The 9,858-nt window shown below is 33.3% G+C and overlaps 2 non-coding genes across 2 annotated transcripts; one reads left to right on the forward strand and one right to left on the reverse strand.

Annotated features, from left to right (window-relative positions):
* The first annotated feature begins 315 nt into the window (after positions 1-315).
* Trnaf-gaa (transfer RNA phenylalanine (anticodon GAA)) lies at positions 316-388 on the forward strand. The gene has a single exon. It is a non-coding gene; the product is annotated as a tRNA-Phe (tRNA).
* A 379-nt stretch (positions 389-767) lies between these two features.
* Trnag-gcc (transfer RNA glycine (anticodon GCC)) lies at positions 768-838 on the reverse strand. The gene has a single exon. It is a non-coding gene; the product is annotated as a tRNA-Gly (tRNA).
* Positions 839-9,858: the final 9,020 nt, after the last annotated feature.

Raw genomic sequence — 9,858 nt, forward strand, 5'->3', positions numbered from 1 at the left:
ACTATTTCGAGCAAGTCTGATGAAAGAATATTTCAGTTATTTAAATTTTATATGCACACCACCTAGCGGCGAGTAGCGGTATTACTTAAACATTAGTTTGTAAGCTTTACGTGGTACCCAGGTATAGTGTTAGATGGCAGCAGATGTTAAATATAATGATACGTCTTCAACCGCAAGTTTACGTCAACTAGTATATTATTAATGATAAAATAAACATTCCTGTTAATTTTATTACAATAAACTTAAATAGCAAATTAATAACGCAAAATCAAACATTTACAATTTATAAAAAACTATTTCACCTTTTGCTTGCAAGCCGAAATAGCTCAGTTGGGAGAGCGTTAGACTGAAGATCTAAAGGTCCCCGGTTCAATCCCGGGTTTCGGCAAACCGTTTCTTTTTATTCAGGGGTTCTTCGTTCTTTGACATAACTATCCGCATGTCACTTTTTTCGTTAAAATGTAACTTTATTTAACGTTAAAAAGTACTATGGCGTGATTTTTAGGAGGCAGGTTCTTATTTTTTGAGTAAAGTTGCATTTATTATGCAAAACTATTACGAAAATAGTACTTATATTTGCTTAAATCTCTAAAATGTCTCTTTGCATATTTTGTATTATTTATTCATATTATGTTATGCTTTAGTAAATATTGCCTGTTTTGCACAATATTTGCACGCCTGCATGCATGCTGGATGATGAATGAAAATAAAAGTCATACTAAACCTTATTTGTAAAACAAAAATAGAAATCTGCAGCAAAAAACACTTGCATCGGCCGGGAATCGAACCCGGGCCGCCCGCGTGGCAGGCGAGCATTCTACCACTGAACCACCGATGCTCATAGCTGTAATGTGAAATTACGTTTCTGTTAATAAAACAATTATTACCACGAATTTCCTGTTTATTGATATTGATGATTTTTAGGGTTCCGTAGCCAAATGGCAAAAAACGGAACCCTTATAGATTCGTCATGTCCGTCTGTCTGTCCGATTCTGTCACAGCCACTTTTTATTATTACAAGCTTTTGTTTAACTTGCCCTGTTAGTAGGTATGTATGTATATTTGTTAGTGTTGGTCAAATCTTGGAAGCTAAATGTGACCCGCTTCGCGACTTCGTTTGAGCTGAAATTTTGCATACAGATTACATATGTAAATGGGATGACAATGCAATATTTTGATGAGATGGAGCTGATCTAATAATTGAGATAGGAGGTGGCCATGGGAACCCTGTGATAAAATAACGCAAACTGATTGTGTTTGGAGTTGTTAGAATTGTCTCGATGAGTATTAGTTGCTTGTGAAAAGTACATTACAGTAATACTATTCATATATATTACTTGTGAGATACCTACATTGTTTTTATGAATGCGATGGCCAAGTCATTCTGTTTATATAAAACATAAAATATTTTTAATATTGATATGGTCACTATGAGATATTGTTAGGTTAGCTAATTACGTAATAACTTAAGATAGAAGGTCCCTTAAGTAGGGGCTGAATAAATTAACCGACTTGGAATTACCTACTTGGATCTCACAACTTTTTACGGTAGAAGAACTGCGTTGCGAGACTTGGTTTTTTTAGAAGTTATGTTTCGTTGGTGAATGGTACCTTCTACTTCTTGAATTCCATTATTATGTGATTAATTCACTGGAAATGTAACTTTGTAATCCTATACATTTATATGGGATTACAAAGTTATTAATGCAGTTGGTGTATCTAGAAAACTGAAATATTTAAGAAAATATTTGAGTGTTTCCTTGATTTATACACTAATCACTAATTGTATTCTAAATTTGAAGCTTCTACGTCTGCTAGAAGGCGTAGAAGTGCCTTGGTTTTGATGATTGGTCAGTCAGTGAGTGACAAAATTAAGAAACTGACTAGTTATAATTCTTAAACTACTGGTTTAAATTGGCACTTCCAAACTATACTATGTTATGACCCTTATTTTGTAATCGACTGACATAAAAATGATAGTCGTCAGAAGGACCTAACGGTTGCGCATAGGTAGGTACGACACTACAAATCTAAAGATACCACACCGTGTCAAGGCTGCTCATGGCGAGTAAACTGCTTCTTCCGTGAAACCCTCCAATAACTGTCCCATAAAAATATTCCGGGTTCGAACGCTGACAATAGTGACAATAAACGCTTTATGACGTTTTACCGTTATGTACTGTATGCACGTTTTATTATTTCGTATTGATGACATGATGACCGATAGACTCCAGTTATTTTAACACGCGGCACTGAGCCCTAAGACCTGATACAAAAACGATCAATTACGAGTTACATTAATTGTTGCAGCGCAGCGAACGTGTTGAAGTGTTTACAACTAAGGTGATAATCAAAATTAGAAAGACCTACCTCTTTAATCAGACATTTGCGGGCGTGTAACAATTCTGCTTTTCTCAAAAATGTTGCAAGAAAACAACCGTAGCCGAATATCAATTATATTAAAAATAAACATTTTCCCGAAATTTATTAAAATTTAAATGTCACGTTACAATACAATACTCTTTTCATTTCTCATGCTCAGAAAGTGGGTCGGTGTTGTTCTAAAAAATTTGCAGATAATGATATTTTTATGCACTATATTTTCTAAGTACATTTTTTTACGATAAGCAATTCAAATTTTGGTTTTAAATGGATTTGTTGTTCAATTTCCGTACTGATAACTAACTCCCCGTAAATTGGTAATTGAATTGAAATTACCCTCAAGAAATACTACTGAAGTGTATATTGAAGTGAAGTTTATAGGTGTCCCCAATAGTCCGAGATTGAATCCTTCATACCTTGTGGTTTACAATCTACTATTACAGTATATTCATGGTGGCACTTTCCCCCACTAGTGATGATTGATGATACTTAAAACTATCCTATTTCCTTCCTCGGGCCTTAAATATCTCCATACCAAATGATATCTATATGCAGCGGTTTAAAGTGAAGACGGAACATAGAGAGCCACTTTCGACTTTATAATATTAGTAGGTATAGTAGGTATTCTTTTTACAATACTTCCCGAAATATTGTCATCAATCATCATTCATCAATCTTGTATTAGTTTCCTTAGAGATAACAATATATATATATATATATATATATATATATATATATATATATATATATATATTATATAGATATTTTAGAGATGCTTTAAGATCGTGTCCAAAACATTAATTATTGCGCGGTGTACGGAACCCTTGGAACGCAAGTCCGATGCGACACGCACTTGTCCGGTTTTTTTTTAAATGTATACAGGCACATAAGTTTTATCCAAAACGGTGCCTTAAAGCGTTTAATTAAAATTAGCTATATAATACGATAGCTTTCTTATATAAGACAGGTTTCTTACATAAGTAGGCTTCTATTTCATTTTTCAATGAGACCATGTGCTCGATTAGTCGTGAAAATAATAGCTCAGTGGCTCAGTCAATGAACTCTTCGATAAATATAAACGCAAATCTTTACACTTAGCTTTCATTAACTTGTTCGATAAAACATGGCACTACTAATGCAAAAGCATTTCTTGATCAGTTGTTATTAAACATTAATCAGTGTTGATTCAGCAATGGCAATATTAACTTAATTCGTGTCGATAATGACATTCGTATCAGTTAGTTAAGATCACTGCCCTCTAATTCAATTAATCAGCGATGATTATATGTGTAAATAAAATAAATTTATCGAGTCAAGTTAGGTAAAGTAAAGAAATAGTACATTTCGATGCTAGTTAAGCGAGTGGCAAGACTCGGGCCGAGTGAAGAATGACATTTCCGCACGTGTATCGAACGACGTTTTTTAATACAGTTGCGAAAAAATAAGAAAAACAACAAGTACTTTTTTTGTGCATGTTCTATAAGACAGAAACAATTGTAAATATAAAATATTATACTATTATTACCTAAGTATTTACGATTATTGGTATATCGTATATTTAAATGGTATGAAAACAATATCGAATGTTGCCTTTGGAAACTTAAAACATTCTTGCAGTAAGAAAAAACGCCTCTGCTTTGACAGGCGTTTCGGCAGCTATTCCCTTCCATTCAGACAACTTATTAAGAACGGTTTTTCAATATTCAATATTAAAAAATAAACATGTTATAATGATGAAGAGTATTGAAGAGGTAAGTAATAAAATATGAAATTTATGCTTATAATTATTATTTTTACATTAACAATAGGTTTTTATGTTAAATTACGACTTTTAAAGGAAACTAACATTAACACTCATCAATAAATAGTCATGAATTGGAACAAGTAAAAAGCACTAGTTCGCGAAATCCAACTTTCCGCACGCTAAACAGCTACGTAAAGTAGCACTTTTTGAGCAACTGTATTTAAAAAGTTAGTATAAAATGTATTTAAGGAAAACTATAGTCCGTTTTTTTTAGGATCAGAAAGAAGGTAAGCGATTTCAACGTGTCTTTTTTATTGAAAAACACATTTGAAAAATAAGTCGGCAAAAATGTAACATACGATAATTTACATTCTTTTGCTTTCATAAGTAATAATTTCTGATTTTTAAAGTGTTTTTCAATAAAAAGACATGTTGCGATTGTTTTCCTTTTTTCTAATGCAGAAAAAAAACTAACTATAAAGGTCAAATGCATTCCCAATGATTGCAGCGCCATATCCCGTGGTTTCCTGCCTCACATGCATGTGGTCGCCAGTATTGCTAATTATGAACATTTCTCATTTGTAATGTGATATTTTAGAGACACATCGAATCGAGCATAGCACTCTCCATTCCTCTTTAAGATCATTATGAGCATCCACGTCTCTTTGCCGTATCGTCACTTCACTTACCTAGTAACACAATAAAATAAATAAACTATAGGCTCTGCGAGCTGTAAACATCCTCAAAAAGACGAAACGTAAAAAAAGCTATGTAGCTACTGAACCTGCTCACAAAATTTCACGAGAATCGGTTGAGAATTGCGACCTGTATTAGAGGAGAACAACCGGACATACGAAAGTAGACTGCCCGAGTCGAAATGGAGACCTTCGCTAACGCTTTTGTCAATAATTATAATATTACAGGACAAGTTTACATGAAAAACACAATTTGCTAGAAAACATTCATCTGAACATTTACTGGTAGAAACAAAAATAATCTACGGTCCACCTTTTAAATTGCGATAATAGGCGTTAAGTCACTGGCCTCCCAGCAGGGCATGGTGTTTTGCTAGTTTACATTAGATTAATAGAATCAATGGCTTTAGAAAAAAGAATGGAATATATTTCATTTATAAATGAACGAAACATAATTAAAGCAATTCTGTTCCATTTAATAATAATTTAAATTTCATTGGAGGTAATTTGTACTACAGTATTAGGACCGTGGGACGCTAGAAAGTTATAGAGTGAGACCAAGCTAAGTTGACAGCGATTTTAATAGCCCGGACTGTGCTAGGGTTATATAAACAACATAATTTCATAGGGGCCATCAAAATCGCTGCCAACCTAGCTTGGTCTCACTTTAGTATCGTTGAACTAAAAAATGGTAATGCTGCGAAAAAACATACCTAGGTATTTCAAAGACTAACCGGTAACCGGAGACTATTAATAACACTCACATTAATTATTTCTAGTTCAATGAACTTACTGTGAATAACCAGGGGATTGGCTTATTTCGTGACTACGTTTTTTTTACAAAAATAATTTATTTCCTTTTTAATTTTCGATTATGAGAGATTAAGTCGAGTTTTCCGCTTCGGTCGTTGTTAATGTCGTGAATCAGCAATTAAGGAGGTACACAGGTATACATATTACGTAGGTATATACATTATACTCGTAACAGTTTGTGATTAGTACAAATATGTCTCTAAGATATAGTTCGTGTCATCCCCGATGACGCTCAGATTTGTCAAATCTAATCTTTAATAACATGATAATACGAGTCAAAGCACGCGTCGTCGTGAATGACACGATCTTAAAGCATCTCTAAAATATCTATATAATATATATATATATATATAAATCTAAAATATCTATATAATATATATATATATAAATCTAAAATATCTATATAATATATATATATATATATATATTATATAGATATTTTAGAGATGCTTTAAGATCGTGTCATTCACGACGACGCGTGCTTTGACTCGTATTATCATGTTATTAAAGATTAGATTTGACAAATCTGAGCGTCATCGTGGATGACACGAACTATATCTTAGAGACATATTTGTACTAATCACAAACTGTTACGAGTATAATGTATATACCTACGTAATATGTATACCTGTGTACCTCCTTAATTGCTGATTCACGACATTAACAACGACCGAAGCGGAAAACTCGACTTAATCTCTCATAATCGAAAATTAAAAAGGAAATAAATTATTTTTGTAAAAAAACGTAGTCACGAAATAAGCCAATCCCCTGGTTATTCACAGTAAGTTCATTGAACTAGAAATAATTAATGTGAGTGTTATTAATAGTCTCCGGTTACCGGTTAGTCTTTGAAATACCTAGGTATGTTTTTTCGCAGCATTACCATTTTTTAGTTCAACGATACTAAAGTGAGACCAAGCTAGGTTGGCAGCGATTTTGATGGCCCCTATGAAATTATGTTGTTTATATAACCCTAGCACAGTCCGGGCTATTAAAATCGCTGTCAACTTAGCTTGGTCTCACTCTATAACTTTCTAGCGTCCCACGGTCCTAATACTGTAGTACAAATTACCTCCAATGAAATTTAAATTATTATTAAATGGAACAGAATTGCTTTAATTATGTTTCGTTCATTTATAAATGAAATATATTCCATTCTTTTTTCTAAAGCCATTGATTCTATTAATCTAATGTAAACTAGCAAAACACCATGCCCTGCTGGGAGGCCAGTGACTTAACGCCTATTATCGCAATTTAAAAGGTGGACCGTAGATTATTTTTGTTTCTACCAGTAAATGTTCAGATGAATGTTTTCTAGCAAATTGTGTTTTTCATGTAAACTTGTCCTGTAATATTATAATTATTGACAAAAGCGTTAGCGAAGGTCTCCATTTCGACTCGGGCAGTCTACTTTCGTATGTCCGGTTGTTCTCCTCTAATACAGGTCGCAATTCTCAACCGATTCTCGTGAAATTTTGTGAGCAGGTTCAGTAGCTACATAGCTTTTTTTACGTTTCGTCTTTTTGAGGATGTTTACAGCTCGCAGAGCCTATAGTTTATTTATTTTATTGTGTTACTAGGTAAGTGAAGTGACGATACGGCAAAGAGACGTGGATGCTCATAATGATCTTAAAGAGGAATGGAGAGTGCTATGCTCGATTCGATGTGTCTCTAAAATATCACATTACAAATGAGAAATGTTCATAATTAGCAATACTGGCGACCACATGCATGTGAGGCAGGAAACCACGGGATATGGCGCTGCAATCATTGGGAATGCATTTGACCTTTATAGTTAGTTTTTTTTCTGCATTAGAAAAAAGGAAAACAATCGCAACATGTCTTTTTATTGAAAAACACTTTAAAAATCAGAAATTATTACTTATGAAAGCAAAAGAATGTAAATTATCGTATGTTACATTTTTGCCGACTTATTTTTCAAATGTGTTTTTCAATAAAAAAGACACGTTGAAATCGCTTACCTTCTTTCTGATCCTAAAAAAAACGGACTATAGTTTTCCTTAAATACATTTTATACTAACTTTTTAAATACAGTTGCTCAAAAAGTGCTACTTTACGTAGCTGTTTAGCGTGCGGAAAGTTGGATTTCGCGAACTAGTGCTTTTTACTTGTTCCAATTCATGACTATTTATTGATGAGTGTTAATGTTAGTTTCCTTTAAAAGTCGTAATTTAACATAAAAACCTATTGTTAATGTAAAAATAATAATTATAAGCATAAATTTCATATTTTATTACTTACCTCTTCAATACTCTTCATCATTATAACATGTTTATTTTTTAATATTGAATATTGAAAAACCGTTCTTAATAAGTTGTCTGAATGGAAGGGAATAGCTGCCGAAACGCCTGTCAAAGCAGAGGCGTTTTTTCTTACTGCAAGAATGTTTTAAGTTTCCAAAGGCAACATTCGATATTGTTTTCATACCATTTAAATATACGATATACCAATAATCGTAAATACTTAGGTAATAATAGTATAATATTTTATATTTACAATTGTTTCTGTCTTATAGAACATGCACAAAAAAAGTACTTGTTGTTTTTCTTATTTTTTCGCAACTGTATTAAAAAACGTCGTTCGATACACGTGCGGAAATGTCATTCTTCACTCGGCCCGAGTCTTGCCACTCGCTTAACTAGCATCGAAATGTACTATTTCTTTACTTTACCTAACTTGACTCGATAAATTTATTTTATTTACACATATAATCATCGCTGATTAATTGAATTAGAGGGCAGTGATCTTAACTAACTGATACGAATGTCATTATCGACACGAATTAAGTTAATATTGCCATTGCTGAATCAACACTGATTAATGTTTAATAACAACTGATCAAGAAATGCTTTTGCATTAGTAGTGCCATGTTTTATCGAAGAAGTTAATGAAAGCTAAGTGTAAAGATTTGCGTTTATATTTATCGAAGAGTTCATTGACTGAGCCACTGAGCTATTATTTTCACGACTAATCGAGCACATGGTCTCATTGAAAAATGAAATAGAAGCCTACTTATGTAAGAAACCTGTCTTATATAAGAAAGCTATCGTATTATATAGCTAATTTTAATTAAACGCTTTAAGGCACCGTTTTGGATAAAACTTATGTGCCTGTATACATTAAAAAAAAAACCGGACAAGTGCGTGTCGCATCGGACTTGCGTTCCAAGGGTTCCGTACACCGCGCAATAATTAATGTTTTGGATATGAATAATATGATTGAATGGAATTTAATGTAATTTAATTCATGATAGTTTTTTTTATTTTATTATATAGGCACTAACTACTAAATGTAAGAACTTGTAATACTAACAATTGTATGGACCTAGAGTCTGAAATAAATACATTGAATTGAATTGAAAACCTGAAAGTCGGAGTCTGATCAAAAACCAGATGTAACAGAAAGTGTTATGACGCGGTGGCTTATATCTTTACAACTACACTAACTACAGATTTTCTGGCACATGACTCGTCTAATTTTTTTGAGGTGTAGGTGATGTCATTTCCTTCCTTTCCATCCATGGAACCATGGTTCTAGGAGCCACGGTTCTGGAGATACGATTTTTTAAATGTTTTACCTAAATTACCCAAAATCTGATATTCGAAGCCCCATAATTTATTTTTGTGTATGGTTTTAAATGCATAATTTGTTTCATCGTCCTACGTTATGTCTGCATTCGGGACTTAGATAAAATAAACCTTATGCGCGGTGACTGCTTAGTGATTGCATCAGTCCGTGAACGTATTAAAAAAAAAGTGGTGTAATTGTATAGATTACTTAATTACTACAACAACAATATAAGTCGGATTGTACAAAAGCTGTAAAAAGTTATTATATGATATTTTGCTCTTGTTTGAGACTACTGCGTGCTAAAATTAATGTACAAAATTGATGCAAAGTAGGATCAAATAATACAAGTAAAGCCTAAAAGCGAAGGCCGAAAACAGAGCTGCATGAATGTGGTGCTCGAGCACGGAACAAGAGTACAAGTACCTAATCAATCAGTAGTACAAGTATCATTGCGGTGGTGTGCCAAATAAAACCTAGCTGCATTTTTTTTTCTTAAGTCCAACTTACGCTTGAACACTAAAGGCAAGCCTCTCTCGGACGCTTTGGGACTTTGGCCCTGCGTTCACAAGTTCAAGTATATGCATATGGCCACTCGTTCTGTGTACTTGTACAAACACAGTTAGGGCTCAAGCA

Source organism: Cydia pomonella, chromosome 13 (assembly GCF_033807575.1).
Source record: "Cydia pomonella isolate Wapato2018A chromosome 13, ilCydPomo1, whole genome shotgun sequence".
In the NCBI taxonomy this organism is placed as follows: domain Eukaryota; kingdom Metazoa; phylum Arthropoda; class Insecta; order Lepidoptera; family Tortricidae; genus Cydia; species Cydia pomonella.